The sequence below is a fragment of the Canis aureus genome, chromosome 7, assembly GCF_053574225.1.
Source record: "Canis aureus isolate CA01 chromosome 7, VMU_Caureus_v.1.0, whole genome shotgun sequence".
Lineage (NCBI taxonomy): Eukaryota > Metazoa > Chordata > Mammalia > Carnivora > Canidae > Canis > Canis aureus.
In genome coordinates this window covers 45682089-45707472 of record NC_135617.1, presented here as the reverse complement: position 1 = coordinate 45707472, position 25384 = coordinate 45682089, and the positions used below count along the sequence as shown (strand labels likewise).

Below are 25384 nucleotides of genomic sequence, written 5' to 3'. Positions count from 1 at the left end.
TCTTTGTCTCAAGCTCTGCTTCCTGAGGAACCCAAACTGAGACATAACTCTACAGCATACGGTTATATGTAGGAATTGCAATAATTACATACTGTGCAGTTTCTACAGTGCTGGGGTGGGTAAAAAATCAACATCATTACCATCATTAGACTTGAACAAACAGAAGAGATTGAGTCAATGATTTTCATGAGTTGGTGTAAGACCCACATTCTAATTAATGAACTAGTTACAGTCATATGTATTTCAAGTTTGAAAGACTGATTAACTTTGCCTGCTTTTGTTTGCTTTAGAATTAAAATTTTAAGTACCTTTTAAAAAGGTGGATTTCTTAGCAGAATTGGAATACAGAGAACAAACCAATGGTTGCGAGAGGAGTGGAGGTAAGGAATCAGCAAAATGAGTAAAAGGGAGTGGAAGATACAGGCCTCCAGTTACGGAATGAATAAGGCATGGAAATAAAAGGCACAGCATAGGAAATATAGTCAATGATATTGTAATAGTATTATATGGTGACAGATGGTAACTATACTGGTAGTGAGCATAAAAAATAAATAGAGAAGTTAAATCACTGTTGTACACCTGAAACTAACATAACACTGCATCAACTGTACTCAATTAAAAAAATCTATTTAAAAAAAGATGAATTTTTTCCCATCTTTCTCAAGGCAGAGAGGAATCAACCAACTCATAGGTTCGTATCCAGAAAAAAGCTGCATATCCCTTGCTTAACATACACACATGTACACACATGCATGTACCCAAAGTGAAAACTACATATTCTCTAGGTGTAAGTACACACCAGAACAGACGAGACTAGAATTTAGAGGCAAACATTTTGAACAGGGCTTTTTAAATCCACATATCCCACACTATCTAATGACTGCAGTGCAAATTATGCCCTTGTGAATAAAAATGAAACACATGACAGATTATATTAATTCTATTAATCTTTACTGAACTAAGCTCCTCTCTCAAGCTGTGCTGGACACAGACAAGTCAAAACTAGAATAAATATTGTAATTATACATTAAAATAACTTACAGTGTCTGTATAGTACTTGATAGTTTCATAAGTCCTTTCACCTAAGTTGTCTTATTTAATCCTCGAAATCTGTGAAATAATTGATTTTACCATCCCCACTTTACAAATAAATAAAGTTCTGAAAGGGTAATTACTCACTTAAGGCACAATATACTACCAGTTCTGAAAGTCAGGATCTTCATAACTATTTCTTGAGCCACCCTTGGAACTTTTTTTTACCTCAGTTTTCTCTGGTTATCCATTATGATCCACTTCCATATACCGACTTCTCTCTTAACTACTCAATACTTCATTATTTCCATTATTTTATGAATGAATGAATGAATGAATGAATGAATGAATGAGATGTTTATATGTTGGGACGAGACAGTATTCATTCAACAGTTTTGAAAGAATTAAAAGGTGACATTACAGAAATATAAGAAATTTCTAATCAATTTTACAAATAGCCAGATATTTAAGGACATAACTTATTAAAAGACACATTTGAGAGATGCCTGGGTGGCTCAGCGTTTGAGCATCTGCTTTTGGATCAGGGTGTGATCCCGACCCAGGGATCGAGTCCCACATTGGGCTCCCTGCGAGGAGCCTGCTTCTCCCTCTGTCTATGTCTCTGCCCCTCTCTCTGTGTCTCTCATAAATAAATAAATAAATAAATAAATAAATAAATAAATAAATAAATAAATAAGACACATTGGAATTATAGACTCCTACCTCCTTAGCTGGAAGTTTGATGGAATCTTTCAAAAAGACTCTATGACAGATTCTTTGTAAGTCTGGGAAGATTGGACACATGAAGCTTAACCTATAAGTCAAAATTAAGTCAGAAAAGATATATCATGGCAAAACTTTTTCCTTTTTGTAGCTTACTTAGATGGCAAACATACTGACTCTAATCTAAGCCATTTGGGAATAAATATCAGTGACTTCTAGAGGGTTTTGTATTTTGCTTTTATTTGTTTGCTTTGACTGACTCCTCATCTTATTTCATGACCCTATTTTGGCAACATTCTTACATATTTCCAAACTCATTTCCTAATTTGTGCATCCACAACGAGATATTGATTTCCCTTTTTCTAACCATGACTAGTTAGCCTAAATTCTCTATACCAAATATCTCACAGAAATTATTTTACCATGGATAAAGAAATGCCCTGGTTCCAAAAATTAGAACATAACAATAGAGAAAGACAACTAATGGGGGAGGTGCCACAAAGATCAGCATTGTGATTAACTTTAATCAATAATTTTAAGAATAGGAGTACAGACTATAATTTGAAAATGACTCTTCTGTGTATTCAGTTATAAAAGGTTTCTTTTTAAGATTTATTATTTATTTTGGGAGACAGAGCACACATGCACATGAGCAAGGGAAGGGGGAGGGAGAGAATCTTCAAGCAGACTCCCTGCTGATCATGGAGCCCATCATGGGGCTTGATCCCATGACTAATGAGATCATGACTTGAGCTAAAACCAAGAGCCAGATGCTTAACCAATTGAGCTACCCAAACACCCCAAGGGAAAAATTTAAGAAATTTCACAAGTTTCAGAAGTTGCTCAGAAAATTAAAATATGAGCTTCTTAGTAAGCAAGGTAAGTTCCTATTATGAGCTAAATTATATCCCCCCAAAATTTATATAGTAAAACCTTAGTCCCAGTACCTCAGAATGTTTGAAGATGGAGTCTTTAAAGCAGTAATTAACTTAAAATGAGGTCACTTAGGGTGACTGATGTCCTCATAAGAAGTGTTAGGACACAGACATGTACAAGAGGAAGACCATGTAAACACACAGGGAGCAGACAGCCATCTACAAGCCAAGGACTGGGGCCTCTCAGGACTCCAACCCTGGTGACACCTGAATCTCAGACTTCTAGCCTCCTGAACTGTGAGAAGATACACTTCTGAAGCAAGCCGCTCAGTCTGTGGCAGCCCCTACAAAGTATACAGGTCTAGAACTAGACGTAAATAGTATAAATAATGGTCTGGAGATACAGGGTTCAGAAAAGAGAGAAACTGGCAGCCTGGTAATGAGTCTCAACCATCAGATTCTAGAGGTGGCCTGCCAAAATGTAGGGATCTTCATCTGAGAAGTGAATGAAACTTTCCAAATTGGAACATGACAATAATGCATTTAAGTGGGTTCCTGTTGCTCTTGGATACCTGGTCAAAGCATTCCCATTTGTGCTGATGTCATGCTAATAGCCGTCATATGATCAGTCTAATGTGGTTCTAACAGACAAAATGCCGTCAGTCATTGAGCAGCTTAAGGCAATGAGTTGAAAGCAGAGTAGAAAATGTTCTTATCCTTGGTATAAACTATGTATACTCACTCAAAAGTCATCTTCGAAAGCACATATTTAAGCAAAATGCACAGGAAGTGGTAACTCTTGCTTGGCCCACAAGGATAAAATATAAAGAAAATGAAGAAGAAAAAGGAAAGAAGGAGGAGTCAGGGCTAGGAAAGAGTTAACCTTACCAGCATTAACCCCCTTTCTAGAACCACCCTATGAGTAACTAAATTTAATATTATTGTCCCCAGTTTGCAAAGGGGGAAACCGTATCATGGAGAGATTAAGCAAATTGCCTAGAGTTGCACAATAAGTGGAAGAGCTAGAATAAATAATAGATCCATAAAGGGAAAAAAAATCACAAAAAATACAGAATAAAAATAAAACCCTTTATTTCCCAGTACTACTCTCACATTTTGTTACTAACAGAATAGAAAAGAACCTAATCTTGCTTTACATTTCAAGATAGAGAGGGAAGGATATTGGCTGATTCATTTCTTATCTTCTTGTATTTCTCTGTGTTCATTTTTAAATAAGCAAATGTAACACACACTAGATTTAGAACATGCCAGGCCTATTCCAGCAAAACAACCCATTGTCTTCTTCTGCTTGTACCCTTGACCCCATTGCAAAATAAACACAATCTGATATAATAGGGGGAGAGAAAGGAATAGGAAAATTTGAATGAACTGTGTGGTTTAACCTTCATGAAAGCATGGCTTATGTTTTGAACAATGATTCTTTGTGGTTCCCTCAAATCTTATTTGTGTAGAGAACTCTTGCTTGCTACTATGTGCTGGGAAACTGCTACACAGTTGCATTGCAATAGTAAGTATGTAAACCAGTGAATAAACAACAATATTTTGTGAGGCTACTTTTATTAATGGAAAAGATCATGTCAGTACTATTACTTCAATACACGAATACTCAAAGTTGATGGATACAGAAATAAATTGTTAAGATCATAAAGTGTAATTATTTTAACATTATTTTTGGCAATAAAAAATATTGCTCTCTGGCAATAAAGTGCATTAGTGATAAGTACACGCTTCCAAGTTTAACTCCTTTTCTTATCTCCTCCACCCTGCCAAAAAAAAAAGTGAAATTTTTTTTTTATGTTGAAATTAATCTAGCCTAAAGGAGAGATACCTTCTGTGAATGCTAAGTAGGGAGACTGTGGGAAAAGGAAGGGAAAGACCCTCAGGGTCTCAGAAACTGCATAAAGATAAAGAATAATTCTAAAGCTCAGGGATTTGGGCCCCTTCTTTGTGAATAAGCCTCTTTAGACTTTGTTACATATTATTTATTGAGCTCCCAAGTGTGTTTGCTGCAGGTGGATTCTTTTAAAAGAGAAGCAGAAAAATCTAAAGTTAAAAAAAAAAAAAACAGATTTAGAATAGTTGAAAAAAGGGCAAAAAAGATTCTGTAGATTTGGTTTAACTGTTACCTCCTTAAGATACATGATTTACTGACAAATTTGCCACTCGATGTCACTTATGCTTTTTTATTAAGTAGGGAACATATTACAGACAAATTGAAATTGTTTTATTGAAAATCAGAATTGAATGAGTTCAAATCATATCTTTTCATTTTCTTAATTCCCTTTCAGGTATTTGAATCCTAACAATGTGAGTTGGAGAATATGCACTACTTTTACTTTCACTTTGGATTAGAAGTAATCCGAAATAAATTGATAGCTTCAGTTAAATAGACAAATAGATTCACTAAATACTGTCAGACATATTTGTCTTGCATGATTTATTTTCAACATGGCGGTGCTCTTAGTGGTCAATCTTCTTTGAGTTCTAGAAACCATATTTTCAAGTTATCTTAGTTGGTGTAGGTTTAAAGATACATATGGGAAGAAAGGAGCAAGAAGTTGCATCTTATCAACTGCTCAGCCAGGCCACTAAACTGTGATTCATTCAGGACCTACAATATCTGTGGAGGACCAACAGCAGCTTTTAACAACCAACAGGAATACCTACAGAAGTCTGTCCAGTAGCAAATTTTTGTTGCTTCCTGTGACAAGGACTCTACCTCAGCTTGTGATTGAGTTGATCATTAAGATCAACCACTATTTCTGCCTATCCTTGGTCTCTCCTCTAAACCTCTCTTGCCTCAGGGTAACTGTCTTAAGGCTTTTATTATCCTATGACTTCTGAAGCCTCAAGTGGGTCTCTAGCTTTCTGCCCCCTTAAGTTTTTCTCCAAAGAGAGCTAGTCACCACCCAATATTGACCACCATTATTGGGCACAGTTTAGTAACAGGTCATTCCATGGGCTAATGGCCAGGACTTACACTCTCCATATTGCTGCAAAGGTTAATCCGTTCAATTAAGTCAACTGACCCATAATATCAGGAGTCAAGTGACACAAAAGCATGGTTGTCTGATGAGCTAGCTGGTTTTTTCTTTTGTTTTGTTTCACAGAATGAGGCTATGAACATGGCAACCTCTCAGAAGAGGATCTTAGGTATTGTAGGCACCCAGGGCAGCATGGTCTCTTCTCCAGCATATATGCCTTCTTTAAAAAAAAAAAAAAAAAATCAATGGTATTCACTTTTTAAAACTTATATAAACAACAACGCTGTTTTCATTCTCTAACACAAAAGTGGTGGTTACTTAATTATTTTCAGGATTTTCTTGCTCTCAATGTAGACGTTTTCTGATAATATATTTCTACATAATTTTTATATAGATTTCATATTCCAAAATTTGCCCTTATCTTGTTTACTTCTTAATGCCCAGCATCTTGTAGAGTGCCTGGCATATAGAAGGTGTTAAATAAAAGTTTAATCAAATAAAATCCATGAAACAAATCAATAATGTCAAAAATATTTGGGTTGATTTTACTAAGGAGGGTCTCAGCTTCAAGCCTGAACAGTGAGAAAAGCTGTTTGGCAAGAGCAGGAGTCCTGGGCATCAAGTCTATTGGGCAAGTGCACTGTTAATGGAGAGACAAGAGCGTTTCCTCATAAGCAGCTAACTTCTTCAGGGTTTTAGGAATGAGAGAGGGGCAGAAAGAGTAGGAGTATAGCAGAGTCTCTACCAAAAAAGTGGAAAAGTAGACATCCAGGACCTTTAATGAGCAAGCTATCTTGCTAAACAGTAGTGGACATCCTCCTATCTTAATATAAGATGAAATACAGTCAACTGTTCCACATGAACATATTCATGACTTGTTCTTACAAATACCATTTCTGCAAACATTATAATGAAAATACATATGTATTTCTAGTAACCTTTCTAGAGAATGACATTGTGTCCTGGGGAATTTCATATGGAGATTCCATTACACTGGCATTATTGGTCATCCAATCCTGAAAAATTAATACTATGTGAAATAAAATATTCAATATTAAATATTTGATGAAGCCATAATTAAAGTGCACAGTGAATATGTGAATATGTAAACATAACTGGATGTTTGTATCCACCTGGTCACAGGTAAATTCAATAAATTATTCTATAATTATTCTATAATAATGTCCTGATTATGCACAGGCATACATTCAGAGTTGTTTGCATTCTCTGGCTATAGGATTTATAAGATTTTATAGGATTTTTACACAGAATCATTCTATTAGCTCTATTAGGATTAGTTTTTTAGAATGTATACATATATTCATTCTATGTGTGTATATGTGTCTATACAGGTCCTATTCCTTCTGTTTCTTTAGAGAATGCTGACTAATATAGGTAATAAAAATGGATATTACCCTTAAAGTTTGCCATTGGGGCTGACAGCCATGACATACTTGGGAAGGTGGGATTGAGGTCAGGTGGATATTATACTAAGGATGCAATACAGATTATTTTTGAGACAGAAAAGAGTAAGGAGACATATACTATACATCAAATCTGTGAGATGACATAGAAGAAGAATTTAGGAGGGAGCTTATGGTACTAAATGCCTAAATTAAAAAATAATGAAAGTCTTAACACAATGACCACAGCTTTTCACCTTAAGAATTTAGGAAAATAAAGATCAATTGAAATCCAAAGTAAATATAAAAGGGAAATAATAAAATCCAAGCATCAATTGATGAATAGAAAACAAAAACAATAGGACAATAGGAAACATTTATGACATAAAAAGCTGATCGGGAAGATCAGTAAAGTCAATTAAACCCTCTCCAGACTGATTGGATAAAAAGCTGGAAGGCACAAATCAGCGATATCTGAAATGAGGGAGCTGACAACAGAAGAGGGAGAAACTTAGCACATATACTGTATGCTGTTTCTATTTCCCTTGCTGCTGTGACTTGTCACTTAGAAACTTCTGCTTAGCCTTGCACATAGGCAGGTTACAGCTAAGACTTGCAGAAACTGCTTTTTACCCAAAATCTGCCTTACCCAAGGAGATAAGGAAATATGTAGAAAAATGACTATGTTTAAGATACATTAATATATACTAATAAATTAATAATGGGGGCACCTGGGTGGCTCAGTGGTTGAGCATCTGCCTTTGGCTCAGGTGGGGATCCTGGGGTCCTGGGATCAAGTCCCGCATCGGGGTCTCTGCATGGAGTCTGCTTCTCCCTCTGCCTGTGTCTCTGCCTCTCTCTGTGTCTCTCATGGATAAATAAATAAAATATTAAAAAAAAATTAAAGGAATGATATGACCAGACTCCTGTGCACAAAGATCAACTGACTAAAGACAAAGAACTTACATGACCCTCAAATGTAGACCTCATATGTCTACAGATGTCTGTCACCTTTTGACCCAAACCCCTCTTTATGGCCCCCTTTTGCTACCACAAAAGAAGCTTGTATTTCATGTTGGGGGAGGGGTAGTTCTTTAGGAAAATAGTCTGCCACCTCCTTGGTTTGCTGACTTTCCAAATAAAGTCATTTTTTGCACCCCACATCTTACCTCTCAACTCATTGGCCTGTTGTGCAGTGAGCAGAGCAGCCTGGACTCATTTGCAACATTATATGGATTCTGCAGATAGTAAATAGGGGAATATTATTGTGGTGGACAAACTTCAAGATGTGCCCCATGATCTTCACATCTTGCTGTTCATGACTTTATATAATCCTGTCCCCTTGAGTGTGAACAGGCTGTGTGATTTACTTTTAACCAATGGAATGTAGTGGAGGCAATGGATGTACATGATTTCATGGATATGATTATATAAGAGTATCCTGACTATATTGCTGGAGTGTCTCTTCCTTCATTACTGGCTTTAAAAAAAAAAAAAAGCTGCCATAAATCCTACAACCACAAGGAAGTGAATTCTGCCCACAATCTGATAAAGCTTGGATGCAAATCCTCCCCTGACCAAGCTTCTGATGAGAACTCAGCCCCAGTCTATATCCTGACTAGAGCCTTGAAAGACCCTAAGCAGAGGACCCTACAAAAGACCCAGACTTCTGATCCTCAGAAACTGTGATACAATCAATGTGTCTTTTAAGTCACAGAGTTTGTGATCATTTGCTACATAGCAACAGATAATTAATATAACAATGAATGAGTCTATACTCATGAATTTGATGACTTAGATAAAACTGTCATTTTTTTTTGAAAAATACAACTTACCCAATCTCACCCAAGAAGAAATAGGTAAAATATGGAATCTGCAAAGAAGATTCTAGAACTAATATGTAAGCTTAGCAAGATTTCAGACTATATGACCAATATACAAAGAATCTATTGAATTTCCATATACTTGCAATAAGTAATCAGGAACTGGAACTTTTTAAAGTATCTTTTATAATATGAAAAGTATTGAATACTTAGGTTGGGTATATCTGACAAAATAATACTAAATGTCTCTGTAGACTGATAAAATCTTTCCTTAGATAACATTAATGGCCATCAAATGTTACCTGCTCAGTCTCTCAGGCTTTTTAAAATTGTTTTACATGTGTCTAATATTCACGATCACATATCATTTTATATAACTGTCAGAAACAACCAATTTATCTTTTGCTAAGTTTGAACTATTTCCAATTATTATGGTAGTTCTTAACCACTGGGCTTTAGTACAGATGACCTTATTTTAAATTCTGGCATGACCATTAATAGTTGGATAACCTAAGACAAAAATTCTAATACCTTGTACCTTAATTTCCTGATTTATAAAATTGGGATAATAATACTTAATGGCTCTGGAAAACAGAGTATTTTGTGTCAGCTCTGCCACTTTCTTACTATATAATTTGGGGCATGTTAAGTAATATTTCTGGTCTTAGTATTACCTCATCTGTAAAACAGGATAATAATAATACCTACCTCATAATGCGGTTAAGATTAAATGACATAATTGTGCACCTGAAACTAAAATAACACCATGTGTCAACTATGCCTCAATAACAAATTTTCTTTAAAAAGATTAAGTGACATAAAATATATAAAATGATTTTATATTAGTACTGAGCATGCAATAAATATTAGCCTTTGTAACATTGGGACAGGCTGATATATGCCTAACACATACAATGTTTCATAATGTTGGAGGCTATAACTATTTGTAACTATTATCTATAATTAGGCCATTCCAAAACTCAGTACATAATACATATTTGTCAAAATGTTTTTATTTTTTCTAGACAGTCATTTAATCACTTTATAATATAAAATCGAGTAGCCTTGATTGAATCAATATGTGAATATTTAATATGATCTTGAAATATGAGGCACCTGAGACCATTAATTTTTTAAACTTTCTTCAGCAGTAGACCTTTTTTTTTTTTTTTTCAAATAAAATTCCTCTTGGAAGACTAGATAGATAGATAGATAGATAGATAGATAGATAGATAGATAATTTCAAATATATAAAGCAAATAAAAGGGAAGTTTCTCATTCTAATCATAAGCTCCTAAGGCTGCATTTAGTGGGCACCTGTCACGTGCCAGGTACACTTCTAAAATTGTAGCAACCCTATGGTGGCTCCGGAAGTCTCCTTTAAACAAAAAAGTGCAACAAACAGCTTAAAACCCACTCCTTTGAAACTGTAAGCTACTCAAGGACAAGAACCTTATGACGCATATCTTACCAAATATCTAGTATAGTATTGGCCACTTAGTGAGCATTGAGTAAATATTGTTAGGACTGAGTGGCACAAAAGGATCTAAGGCAATCTTAGAGTAACCCCATGTGCTAACAAGTAGCTGTTGCCTTGTGCTATCCAGAGTGTTTCTCGGGATGCACAACTATAATATATCTCTGAATGGCCTCAAGACTCCAGGGAGGACTTCCTGAAATCTATCAAAAAATCTGACCAACTCTCCAAGGAATAATATCCACTGCCCCAAGGATCTCCAAAACTTTCTTGATTTAAATCTGATTGAGAATTTCCCCAAGCACCAGGAATTATGGCATGAGCTGACACTGACACTGGCACTCTCCCCATTGTTTTCAGTTTCAAGTTAGATATCAAGTAAGGAAATAGTAAGTAAAAAGAACGTAGGCAAGGGCATCAAAGATGAGATGTATCAGGACATAGTTTGTTTTGTGTGTTATCTCCTTTCTAAATGCTATAACTCCTCTATTGTTGAATTTCTAGATTTGTTGAGGACAGGGCCCTTGATCTAAAGTTCTATTGCATTGTTTATGCTATTAATGGTTCTAAGAATAATAAAATGATCTTTTATTGAGGCTTTATAAGATGCTCAGTACTGTTAAAATACTTATCAGGCATAATTAAATGTTCTAGTACTCAATGAATATTTGGAATTTAAAAACTCCAAAAGAAAATATTTTATGTAGAAACACAGGTAAGATAAACAAACAAAACACATAAGAATATATGGAGTTTTTATTATAACCTAATAGTAAAGGCCAAGAGAAAACCTAAAAATAGTGATTTTTCAGGATTGTTTTTAGAGACAATAAATGAGGGTAAACTAGGGGCAAGAGGTATTGATTAGAAGATTATTTTCTGGTTTAAGTATATGGAGTGAGAGTAGAAAATATTAGAGAGCACTGTAATCCCTAAAACTCATTACAAAAACTCTAAAATAGACAGTTTCTGAATTAAAGTATCAATGTTGAACACCCTGATTAATAAAATATAAAGCAACACCATACATCACAGAGGTTACTCATTAGCATGGAGATCTGTAAATTAGTAATAATCTTCAATTCTTTGGCATCTAATCCTACAAGACATCCTTGGTCTTTACAAACTGAACTCTCAATACAACTTCTGCATCTCACCAAGGGCAGATGATAATAAGAATAGTTATATACTTTTCCTAAATCTATAAAACCTTTCTTCTAAGAAATGGATAGATGATATTATAAAATGAGTTCAAAATAAGATTAGTTGGCATTTATTACATAAATCATTGTTTATCCTAACATCTAATTCTTGCTCTCTTCTTACTTAACCAGATTTATCTGTGACAAATGACATTGCTTTATGAATAGCATGAGCCCTGTTTTAACTAAGTGGATCACTGGACTAGAAATAGAGATTCCTGTGCTGTATTTCTAGCTCTGAGTAGTTCTGTGACCTTAGGCAACCTTCTTAGCAAGAATCTCAAATCATCATAATCAAAACTAAAACATTTTCTATCTACAGGATATATTGCATAAGAGCTGTTATATGATTATCTTCCTTTATCTAAATAATATGAGTTACTCCAAATAAAAGTAAAGTAGCATAAAATTATGTTTATATTAGTGTCATATTTAATAATTGTAATGATTTAACTTTAATAGAATAAGATCATAAGCTCAAAAAGAATAGTTTTGATTATTATTTAAAGATAGTAATTCTTATAAAAATATACAGTAACTTTCATGTGTGTACATGTAATTCATTTATATCCAACTAAATGATCACAATTATCTTAAATATTACAAGTAAGAGGATTTGCTAGTCTTGTGGCTGTTATTAGTCTTGGTGACTGTAATAAGTATAAGAAGGGGGCAATTAAGAAGAGTGGGCATTGGAATCACAAACCCTTCACTGCCTCTATAGTAACCGTGGTCAAGGTACAACTCTAGCCTTTAGGAAATGCAGAAAATAATACTATCTCATTTTGTTTTGTTCTCTTTTAGGAAGGTTAAGTTTGTTAATAGATATAAACTGGCACAGGACCTGATGCACATGAAGTGCTCAAAAAATGTCAAGTTTTATATTCTTTCAAGAAATTTTGTGAGACCTTTGATACTTTTGTTGTTATACATATAATATATAACACATAAATATCTCTCCATTTCTTGAGATAGCTAGAGGGCTCCTACACCTAGAAGTCAAAAGAGTTTTCTGGTATTTTATGCCTTTACTTCATGAAGTTCTAAATTGTCAATAGATTTTACTTCCTACCCTAGATGTTGGATAAACAGTGTTGTGTGAACTCTCTTTAGTTTCACCTAGGCATTTTTTATCCTTTCATCCACTTTCATCAAATACATGAAGAATGTATATGTTAGGGTGAGAGGTGAGGCCATTTATTTGCTCTAAAAAATGAGATTAAAAATTCAAGATGAAACAAATTATCCTCATTTCCTGTTTTGTTGGCAATAAGGAAAGAAGAAAGTTTTTATGCCAAGGTCATTTTATTCGTATCTCACATTTCATCTCTTCTTCCATTTCCAAAGATGATGCAATTAAAGAAAGAAAGAAGAAGGGGGAAAAAAATGGAGCAGGATTTAGTTAGGGTTGTCTTCCATGCCTCATCTTTGAAAAAAATTACCACAAGGCAGCAGGATTCATTACCACTGTCTCAGATGCTCCTAAGATAGAGAACTTCTACACTGGAATACATGTTTATATTAAAGGAATTTAGCATTCCCTAGAGTACAGATGAACAATCAATAGCCCAAGGAAACCTATGAAATGACATTGAGGGCCAAACTGAGAAGTAATGAATATATATTTTTGATATACTGTATCCTGTCCTCTCTCAAGTCACTCACTCCTGCTTTATACCTCTCCTTACTCCCTCCAGGCTGCCACTAACAAATGAAATTGAAAATTCTTTTAATAGCTGAATATGGCTTAAAGTGAACTGAGTCTCCTTATAGAGTAGTTTCAGTATTTTGTACCCATCATTTCTGAGATGAGTATATACTTTAAAGGAAAGTTGAACTTATATTAAAAAAATGAAAAGCCTAGTCTTTGTGAAAAGCTTCTATCAAACAACACTAAAATAATTCTCAAGTACATCTAGTGCCAGTTATTAAGTTACTGTCTCTTGGCTCCAAACCACCCTCTGTTCTCTGCTTTGTGACACTGGATCTAGGACTCTGGAGACCCCACATCTTCTTTTTCAGCTGATTCTTAGAGGGAGTAGAAGGAGACTACAAGGCAAGAGGAAGAAGAAAGAAGGTGCTTCTTCCTGTCTGTTTTCCATTCCTGTGAGCATCACCCCATTAAAGCTTCTTCATCTTGGGAGCAAGAGTTTCTTCCCATGGATGCAGCTGATGGTTTGCAGGTTTTCCGAGAGTCTCAGAACCAGCCTCAGCACATCCTTCCACCACAAAGCATCAGCACCAGCTAGCTGAGCAACTCAAGTCTGAGTTGCAGCGTTGCAGGAACTGTCCTCTGAGTTTCTGAGTTTTTGTAATTCTAATGTCTTCACTGTTCTCTCAATCCTATGAACAGCTGCTTTCTCTAGCTGTTACTTCCTTGATGACTAGAATTCACTTTTTAAAAAATATCTATTTCTTTATTTTAGAGAGATACAGACAGTGGGGAAGGGGGTAGAGGGAGCAGAGGAAGAAGGAGAGACTCACAAGCAGGCTCCCTGCTGAGTGTGGAGCTCAATGAGGGGCTCGATCCCACAACCCTGAGCTCATGAACCAGAGCCAAAATCGAGAGTCCAATGCTTAACTGACTGAGCCTCCCAGGTTCCCCTAAAGTTCACTTTTTACTCTTTTAGTTACCTGGTCAACAAATTGATATTTAGTTAACAATTCTTCAAATTTTCTCTGTTTAGGTATCAGGTGTGATTTCTGTCCCCTGTCTGGACCTTGACTAAGATACAATTTAACATATATAAAGTGGTAATATATAAACTAAGTACACTGAGATAGTTTTGAAATAAAACTGTATGGGGGCACCTGGGTGGCTCAGTCCATAAACAACCGCCTCTTGATTTCAGATCATGATTTCATGATCTGTGTCATGAGATGGAGCCTACCTTAGTCTCTGTACTCAGCAAGGAGTAGGCTTGAGACTTCTCAAGTCTCATTCCTTAAGAATCAGGAATGATGATTCTCTCTCCCTCTCTCTCTTTCTCTCTGCCCCTCCCCCCACTTGCATTCTCTCTCTCAATAAATAAATAAGTAAATAAATAAACTTTAAAATAAAATTTTATGTAAAATGAAACATGAAAAAAGGTAAAATAAGTGTGTAATTGTTAGAGATTGTAGGATGGAGTGAGGAGAAAAAATAGTAAAGAAAAGGAAGGGAGGGCTAATATTTCTTCTGACAAAGTGGGAAGATAAGAAATACTGTCCATGGTAGCATAAGTATTAGTATAATTTGAAGTTGTATAGGTGACCAGTAGAAGAACTAGGGCCAGTGACATATGACAACAGAATGAAGAGAAGATGGAAGATAAAGTGTAAGCAAATTAAATTATATTATAACAGAGCAGAATGATGTTTAGAAATGATCAATAAAAAGTCATAGAATAAGCACATTATTTACCTACATAAAGATGAACCCCCCAAAATTAGATACAAGTGATTAAGATGTTTATCTCTGAGGGACAATACTGGAGATGTGCTGGAGCGGGACAAAGCATAGTTGTCCTTCTCATAAGTGTTCCCATTCTATTTTTAATATTTTATTAACCTGTTCAAATTTGCATTTTAAAAATGCAGGGAAAAGGACTTTCACTTCTGTAATAATGGAGTATCCTACTTTTCCCTATTTCTCCCACTAATTACAATTAAAAACAAATGTGTCTAAGACAAACATAAGAAAACTGGAGAAGGTAGGGAGAGGGTAGACTGGGTAGGAACCTCAGGACCCAAGGAACAACACCCTGATGAGATTCCTGGGTCTTTTTAATGCCTCATATATTCCAGACATAGAAGTGAAGAAGCCAGCTACTAGGAAACATCAATAAGCACAGATGAAAAAAAAAACCTCAACAAAAGTCCACTCTTTCTAGCCAAAGAATCAGGAGAGGAGAGGGTCAACCTTGCAAGACAGAAAACTTATAGACAATAGCTGCTCTTCTCCAGCCAAACACAACAGAAACGGCTGTAGCCTACCCCCAGCCAGCCCCAGCAGTGACAGTGAAGAACATGTGGGGAATCAGAACTTTCACTGCCCACCCCACCCCACCCCCCAGCAGTAATGGAGCATCATTCCTCTTACTCACTGAGGTGGTTACCAGAAGAGTCAGGACTTTCTCCACCAAGCAGAGATAATGAGGACACCCTCTACCCACCCCACCTCCTACCCTATGGTGTCAGCTGAAACTACATAGAGAGCATGAGAAAGGAACTGAGGATTCTGGCTCCCAGCCAAAATCTTATTGTGATTTTTCAGACCTGATTGTAGGAAATTAAAAATGCTTTACTGAGCAGGCCTCAGCAGGGAAAGCTGCCCTCCCTACACCAGACTTGGTGCCCAGTCAATGCACTGCAGACTCTAAAGGGAGTCAGGGACTCAGGCCCACCTGGCTGGTCTTGTTCTTATGCTTAGCTGCATCCTTAGCCCAGGGCCCTTCCATTGGAAGTTTCCATATTTTGGTAGTTTCCATACTTGGGAAACCTGAAGATATTTTCTCTACTCTGACTGAGGACTTAATATTTTTCTACTCCTAGTTCTTTCCCCCATTCCTTTCCTCCTGACTTTTGGATCCTTAAAACAGTAGTAGCCTTTTCTTCAAGGCTCACTCAGCAGTGATATTATACCCAGGCCCCCATATCTGTGTTGATCAACCTGACCCTCAATTGGCTCCCTACTCCATGGGGTAAAACAGAAAAGGGGGGAGCCAACTTTCTTCCCAGTTTAGATTTTTGCTTATACTATCACAGTAAATGATTAAAGGTTTGTTATTTGGCTTGTTATTTTAATGGGCTACTCTGATACCTAGCAGCTCACCTCCCGTGGATTAGCAAGTACCCCTTCCATGGGTGAGATATCACTGATGGCCTTGTAGGGAGTCAGAACTTCCACACTCACCTGGCAGTAGCAAAGTAGTGTCCTCTTCCCCTGATGGACTGGAATTAGAGAAAGCCAGCCAGAACAAGTTTAGATAAAATATAGAGTCTTGGGATACCTGGGTGGCTCAGTGGTTGAGTGTCTGCCTTTGGCTCAGGTTGTGATCCTGGGGTCCTGGAATCAAGTCCCACATTAGGCTCCCTGCAAGGAGCCTGCTTCTCCCTCTGCCTATGTTTCTGTCTCTCTATCTCTGGTGAATAAACAAATAAAATCTTTAAAAAAAAAATCTAGAGTCTTATAGCCAAACGTCCAAGTTTCCATCAAAAATCATTCATCATACCAAAAACCAGGAAGATCTCAAACTGAAAGAAAAAAAATATATCAGAGAGAATAGAATTACCTGACAAAGCAGTCATCATAAAAATTTTTAATTTACCAATTACATTCCCACCAACAGTGCGTGAGAGTTTCTTTTATATTACATCTTCATGAACACTTATTTTTTTTCTTTTTGATATCAGCCATCCCAAAGGGTGTGAGGTGATATCTCATTGTGGTTTGGGTTTGCATTTCCCTGGTGATCAATGATGTAAAGCAGTCATCACAAAAATTTTTCAACAAGCAATTATGAACACACTTGACACAATTTTAAAAAGAGAAAATCTCAGCAAAGAAATGCAAGATATAAAGAAAAATCAAATGAAAAGTTTAAATTTAAAAATATAATAATAAATAAAAAGCTCAGTGGGTAGATTCAACTGCAGAGTGGAGGAAATAGAATCAGTGAACTAGATCATAAAACAATAGAAATTATTCATCCTGAACATCAGAGAGAAAATAGGCTGAATCAAAAGTTTACAGATCCGTTGTGAGATAATCACAAAAGTTCCAACATTCTTGTTATCAGAGTCCCAGAAAGCAAGAGGAGAAACATGATGGGACTGACCAAAGTACTTGAGGAAATAATACCTGAAAAGTTCCCAAATTTGACAAAAGACTTAAACCAACAGATTCAAGAAGCTGAGTGAATTCCACATAGTATAAACCAAAGAAATACATAGCAAGCACACATCATAGTCAAACTTCTGAAAATTAAAGACAAAGAAAAACTCTTTTTTTTTAAGATTTTCTTTATTTATTCATGAGAGACACAGAGAGAGAGAGGCAGAGACACAAGCAGAGAGAGAAGCAGGCCTCTTGCAGGGAGCCTGATGCAGGACCCCATGAGCCAAAGGCAGTTGCTCAACCACTGAGCCACCCAGGAGCCCCTGACAAAGAAAAACTTTTAAAAACAGCAAGAGGTGTCTCACATGTACTACTCTGATGCATGATACTGAAACTGAGGGAGGCTATGTCTATATGTATGGGGTATATAGGAATAAGGCGTATATGGGATCTCTGTACTTTTCTTTTTAAAGATTTATTTATTTATTTTAGAGAGAGAGATAGAGAAAGAGAGAGCACAAGCAGGGGCAAGGGCAGAGGAAAAGAAGCAGACTCCCCCACTGAGCTTGGAGCCTGATATAGTGCTTGATCTTACCACCCTGAGATCATGACCTGAGCCAAAATCAAGAATCAGACATTTGACCCAACAAGCCACCCAGGTATTCCAAGATCTCTATACTTTAGGCTCAGTTTTGCTGTGAACCTAAAACTGCCCTTAAAAATAAAATATATTTTAAAAATGAGAGAAAAATGCCACCTTATATATAAGGATAAACAATTTGAATGAGAATGGATTCCTCATTGGAAAAAAAAAACCATAAAGTCAGAAAGTAGTAGAATAACATTTTTCACTTGCTGGAAAAAAAGTACTATGGATCCAGAATTCTATATACAGTGAAAATACACTCTAAAAATAAAAGGAAAGCAAGATGTTTTCAGATGAAGAATGCCAGAATTTGTTGCCAGCAGACCTACCCTAAAGGATGGCTAACAGAAATTCTCTAAAAGAAAGAAGACAATTAAAATGTATTCTTGTAATATCAGGAAAAAAGAAAACATAAGTCAATACAACAGATTTTCCTTCTTTTGGGTTTTCTGAATTGTTTGAGGGTTGAAGCAAAAATTATAACATTGTCTAATGTGTTTCTAAACAGGAAGATTACAGGCATCTATGTGGCTCAGCTGATTAAGCAGCTGCCTTCAGCTCAGGTCATGATCTCAGGGTCTTGGGATCTAGCCCCATGTCCAGTATCCTGCTCAGTGGGGGGTCTGCTTCTCCCTCTTTCTCTGTCTTTCCCCCACTCCTCCGCTTGTGCTTTTTCTCTCTCTCAAATAAATAATGAACAGTGATAAGTTTTATTATGACATAATAAGTAAATATATAAATATATAACATATATATCAAACATATGCATACCATAAAACCAAATAAACATATAAATATTATATATCATAATGCCTAACTATATATATTTATATGCCTAAATATATATATACATATATATCATAATTCCTCAAAGGTCTATCTATATGAAGAGACACACTCAAAAATACTATAGATAAAATAGAATTCTAAGAAATATGCAAATAACCTTCGGAAAGATAGGGTAAAGAAAATAGAAGAAAATACAAAAAGAACAAAAAAATAAATGACAAACTTAAGCCCTAATGTATCGATTATTATATATATAGATATAGATGATATAGATATAGATATTTTTCTTAAGTATGTTTGTACTCATGACCCTGAGATCAAGACCTGAGCTGAGATCAAGAGTTGGGTGCTTAACTGACTCAGCCACCCAGATGCCCCCCTAATGCATCAATAACTATATTAATGTACTTTGTCTAAATACACTAATTAAAAGCCAGAGATTGACAGAATGAATTAAGAAAACATGACCCAACTATATGCCATCTAGAAGAAATTCACTTCAAATAGACAGTTTGAAAGTAAAAGAATAGAAAAGAGATGTATAATGTAAGCATTAATTAAAAGAGAACAGGAATGGGCAAAACTATTATCAATGAAAGTAGACTTCAGAGCAAGAAATGATAAATAATCAAAGAGAGGGACTTTATATAACAATGAAAGAGTAATCCACCAAAAAAATAATAATGATCCTAACATTTAGTGCAGGATATGACTACACCAGACAACAGATGTGCAAAATATATGAAACAAATTCATAGAACTGAAAGGAAAAACAAAGAAATTTATAATTATAGTTGGAAACTTCAGTGCTTCTCTTTAAATAATTAATAGAACAACTAAACAGGAAATCAACAAAGATATTAAGGAATTCAACATCACTGATCAGTAGGATCTAATCCATATTTACAAAACCTTCTGGGGTGGCAGCCTGGGTGGCTCAGCGGTTTAGCGCGGCCTTCAGCTCCGGGCGTGATCCTGGAGACCCAGGATCGGGTCCCACATTGGGCTCTCTGCATGGGGCCTGCTTCTCCCTCTGCCTCTCTCTGTGTCTCTCATAAGTAAATAAAATCTTTAAAAAGTAAACAAAACAAAACCTTCTACCCAGCAACAGAAGAACACACCTTCTTTTCTTTTTCTTTTTTTTTTTAAGATTTTATTTATTTATTCATGAGAGAATAAAAGGAAAAGAGAAGAAAAATAAAAGGGAGAGAATAAAAGAGGAAAAGGGGCACCTGTGTGGCTCAGTTGGTTGAGCCATTGGCTCTTGACCTCAGCTCAGGGCCTGATCTCAGGGTCTGAGAGAGAGCTCAGGTTCAGTTTCGAGTCTGCTTGAATTTCTCTTCCTCTGCCCCTCACCTGGCATGTGCTTGCTCGTTGTCTCTTTCTAAAATGAATAAACCTATAAATTAAAAAATTCATTAATCAATTAAGGAACTGGAGGATATAAAATAGAAAATCTCACACATGTGCCCTCAAAAAAGCAAAACTTAAAGACTGAGAGACTGATTTTCCACAAATGTTTGATTTATAGAAAACTGATAATGTTAGATTGTTCTTAAATGCCAGGGAGCTGGTCAGGGTTACCTCATATTAATCTTAGGAAATTTTTGCTTATAGTTTTCAGAGACATAAGCAAGAAATGACCCAAGTCAGGTTGATCTCACAAAATAAACTGAATTAAGCCTTATTTGTATGATTGGACTGTTTTTGCCTACTCAGGGAATTTTCAAAGCTGGTCTCCATTTGTTTTTGATTTTCACAGACTCTCACTGAACTTTCTCCTCTTTACACTTCCTGCCTATAAATACAACCTACCCCAAACCCTCAATGGACTTACCTATAACTTAATCGGTTTGTGTGTCCTGAATTATAATTTCTGTTATCCCCAAATAAGCTCATTGTTTTGACAATTTTGAGCTTGTTTTGGTTTATTTCTTTTTAGATCAACCAGGAGACAGACCCTGAAGATATCAAAAGGATAATAGAGATTACTAGGACAGCTTATTCACATAAATTCAAAAACTTAGATAAAATGGACTAATTAAAAAAATGAGTGCCTGGGTGGCTCAGTCGGTTAAGTGTCTACCTTTGGCTCAGGTCACAATCTCAGGGTCCTGGAATGGAGACCCCCCTTGGGCTCCCTGCTAAGCAGGGAGCCTGCTAACCCTTCTACCTGCCACTCACCCTGCTTGTGCACTCTTTCTCTCTTTCTTGAATAAATAAATAATATCTTTAAAAAAAAAAAAAAAGCCTCACAAACTACCATAACTCATCCAGTATGAAATAGATCATTTGCATATCCTCATAACCATTGAAATTGAATTTATAATTTTAAAATTCTTAAAAATGAAATCTCCAGGCCAAATGGCTTTACTGGAAAATTCTACCAAATATTTAAAGAATTAACACTAATGCTATATAACCTCTTTCAGAAAGGAACAGAGCAAGAAACATTTCCCAATTCATTTTATAAAGCTACTTTTACCATGATACCAACACCAGCCACACACAGTACAAAAAAAAAAAAGAAAAGAAAGTAATAAATCCATATTTGCAGGCCACATATGCAACAAAGGATTATTACCTAAAACATAAAAATAACTCTCAGAACTCATCAGTAAAAAAATAAACAATCCAATTAGAAAATTGGCAAAAGATATGAAGAGACATTTTATTGATGGCAATGGGCACATGAAAAGATGTTCAACATGATTAGCAATCAGAATTGCAAATTAAAATCACAGTGAGGTATCACTACATACCTACCAGAATGGGTACAATAAAAATAGTGACACTAAATGCTAGCAAGGATATGGAGAAACTGGGTCTCACTCACTGCTGGTAGAAATATAAAATGGTACAGCCACTCTAGAAAACAGACTGGCATTTTCTTTAAAAGCTAAACATGCAATTACTACAACAATCCAGCAATTGCACTCGTAGGCATTTATCCCAGAGAAATGAAGACTATGTTCACACAAAAACTTATACATGAATGTTTATAGCAGCTTTATTCATAATAGCCCCAAACTGGAAACAGCCCAGATATCTATCAGTGGTAAATGATAAAACAAACTGTAGTATATCTGTATCATGGAATGCTATTCTGTAATAAAAAGACTTGAACCTTTGGTGCATGCCACAATTTGGATAAATCTCTAGATAATAATACTTTGTGGGGAGGAAAAAAGCCCAATCCCAAAAGGTTACATACCAATTCCATTTATATAACATTCTTGAAATGATAAAATTAGAGAGATGGGGAGCAGATTAGTAGTTATCAGAAGTTAAAAAGGAGATAGAGTGTGGGAGGGGAGTGGATGTGGCTATAAAAGGCAACATGAGGGATTCTGGTTGTGATAGAAATGTTCTGTATCTTGACTGTAGCTATGTCAATCTCTTGGTTTTGATGTGTACTACAATTTTGCATGATATTACCAGGGGAGGAAACTGGGTAAAATGTAAGCAAGATCTCTCTATTATTCCTTACAACTGCATGTAAGTCTACAATTACCCAAAATAAAAAATTTAAAACATAAAAAAAATATTTTTTAATGCAAGGGAAAAGACCACAGTTCTCAGCCAATCAACATGATAAGAGGCTACTTGGAAAGAAGGTGGCAGCTCCTTCAGGTAATGGACCATGATACCCTGCTTTTTCTCAAAATATGGTTGTTTCACCCAGTATTTCATAAGATGTATTAACTCCCTAGCATCCAATTGTTTATGATCCACAGGGATTTGGTTTCCCTTACCAAATTTTGCAATTCTAATGCAAATTGAATTTAAGCTGATCCAACTGGGAGTTGCTAAACCCCATAAAAGCAATTATAGTCATAAAGAGATGCTGTAAAATTGATATTAGAACTATTCAACTCTCAACCTCCTCCTAGCCCTCCCCCTCCTTCACACACACACACACAAAGTGCTTTTCTTTTATGCATGTACTGGGAGTGTATTCCAGGTAACCACAGGCTGCATTAAGATATTGATTTTAAATTCTCCTTCGTTAAGTATAAGCCAGGAACAAATCATTATCTTGACTTTCTGAATTACTACAACATAAAATAACTCATGAAACCAACATGCTGCGTTTTTGCATCTCATAATTTTTTTAAGGTTTTATTTACTTATTCATGAGAGACACACAGAGAGAGGCAAAGACATAAGCAGAGGGAGAAGCAGACTCCCTGCGGGAGCCCAATGTGGGACTTGATCCCAGGGCCCCTGGATCACAACCAGAGCTGAAGGCAGATGCTCAACCACTGAGCCACCCAGATGCCCTCTCATAGTTTGTGGACACTGTTCTGTCATATTCAGATAAGGAGCCCAATGCTCCTAACAGTTAACTAAAAGGACGGACACTTGGGAATTTCCAGACCTTTCCTTTTTATTGCAATTATCTCTTTACCCTTTCTCTCCCAAGATAGTAAATACCATGGTCATTGTTCTTCTACAAACTGTTTTTTTTTTTTCTCACACAGGTGTAGAAAACTAAAACTATAAACAGAGAAAGATTAGAGAAAGGAAAACCAGCTATTTCTGATCTGCCTTCACAATGTAAAGTGCCTCAGCACAGATTCTCGATTGTTTTATGTGCTAATCTGAACTGTTTGGAAAATAAACAGGCTGAGCAGGAAAACAGTTCAGAGTTTAGTCACTTGCCAGTCAAATCAGTTCCCTTCAATTTTACACTCTCTAATCCTTTTCCTTGCAATTCAGAGTTTTTTTTAGTTACTAAATTATTATAAATTTGTTTTTCTCTTTGTGGATAGCTTGGTTAAAATAAGATTATGAAAAGGAACACTGTCTTCTTGTGACCAGATCATGGAGAACTGTTACCAATAATCAAATTACCTGTTAAAAATACTCTTGCTCCCTCAAAATTCTGCTCCTATCTAAAATAAACTAGAGATATAATGAGTAGCTCGAATAAATTATAGCCTACACTAGAGGCCTGTTTTCTTCAAGTTATTGATTTGAAAAGATATATCATGCATCTAATTATCTCTATATCTCTAGTATTTAACAAGATAGCACATAAATACTAGTATAATCATTTTTAACTTCATGTGTAATTGTAGCCATTTAACAGAACTTAAATTATAGCATTTAGATTATGTCATTTTCATAAAAGGAAGCCATTAAAAAAATAAATTATTTATGTGACTTTTCCCCCATACTTAGACCAGCATTCCAGTTACACTAGGTGTTTTGTTTTTTGGGTTTTTTTTTTTTTTTTTTTTTTTTGGTAACCAAATTCTATTTAAAAAAAAAACAAATTCTATTAATAACACCTCAAAATAAAAATATGTTTTCACAATAAAGCAGGTCCCCACCCACCTTCTTCCCCAAGAAAATGCAGCTTGTCTTCTAGTTTTCATCCTCCTCCTTAAGTAAATCTGCCTTTAGTTTTGTGGCTTGGATCTGAGGTATTTGTCTACAGGGCTGTACAAACAAATAGGGGCATAATTCTTTTAAATAAGGAAGAGATTCCAGCACAGCCTGCACAACAGCTTCTAGAAACTCAATCCTGTGACCCAAAACTATCTATAAATTGCTGTTCCTATTCATTCACTCACAGTCAAGGGAATACCTTCAACTATTAATGACTGGTAGAGAAAATCAGAGTCTCTGATGTCTCGGCTCTTACTAGATAAAATTTTGCTTGAGAAGTTGGGACTCAGAGAATTTTTAATCCAAGAAAATTATAGCAAGTTCTTGACCTCAGCAAAGGTTGAGAAAAGCAGAGAAAAGTCAATGTTTGACTTGAACGGCTCTGGACACTTTGGGTTTAAGTCAATAACCAGCTATTGGGAGCATGCTCTTTGTTAGGCAGTGCAGGAGGCCTTAGAAATGGGTGGCCAGCATGACAGGCAGGGCCCCAGCAGCACAGAACCTATAGTCCAACCAAAGGCAACTTTCAAGCAGGTATGTATTACAGAGTGGGAGGCATAACAAAAATGTAGTAGTGACAATGTTTTTTTGGAGGACTACTGCTCAGCCATCAACAAATGAAATCTTGCCATTTGCAATGACATGGATGGAACTAGAGGGTATCATGCTAAGCAAAATAAGTCAGAGACAACTGTATGATCTCACTCATATATGGAAATTAAAAAACAAAACAGAGGATCATAGGAGAAGAGGGAAAAATAAAACAAGACAAAATTAGAGAGGCAAACTGTAAGAGACTCTTAATCATAAGAAAAAAACTGAGTGTGGCTGGAAGGGAGGACAGTGGGAGGATGGGGTAACTGGGTAATGGGCATTAAGGAGCACACGTGATGTAATGAGCACTGAGTGTTTTGACTGATGAATCACTGACCTTACCTCTGAAACCAATGACACAAGTTAATTAATTGAATTTAAATAAATTTTTAAAAAATAAAAATAAAAACAAAATAAAAAATGTGCCATTGGATAGGAGTTTCACTTTTTAAATTTTGGGACTATATGAACCCAGATGCCATAGTTTTACTTCCTCAATCATGAGAATGCTTTATCCTCACTACTTTGGGCTGTTTTTCAATAGGACAGATTTTATTGTCTCTCCTCAGACCAACCATGAAAGTTATACAGTATATTGCA

General features: G+C 35.9%; 1 long non-coding RNA gene across 1 annotated transcript; it reads right to left on the bottom strand.

Moving 5' to 3' along the window:
• Positions 1-4206: 4206 nt before the first annotated feature.
• On the bottom strand, positions 4207-16764 carry LOC144316842 (uncharacterized). The gene is made up of 3 exons (XR_013382679.1): positions 16435-16764; positions 8208-8276; positions 4207-5855 (listed from the first exon to the last, which is right to left on the bottom strand). It is a non-coding gene; the product is annotated as an uncharacterized LOC144316842 (long non-coding RNA).
• Positions 16765-25384: the final 8620 nt, after the last annotated feature.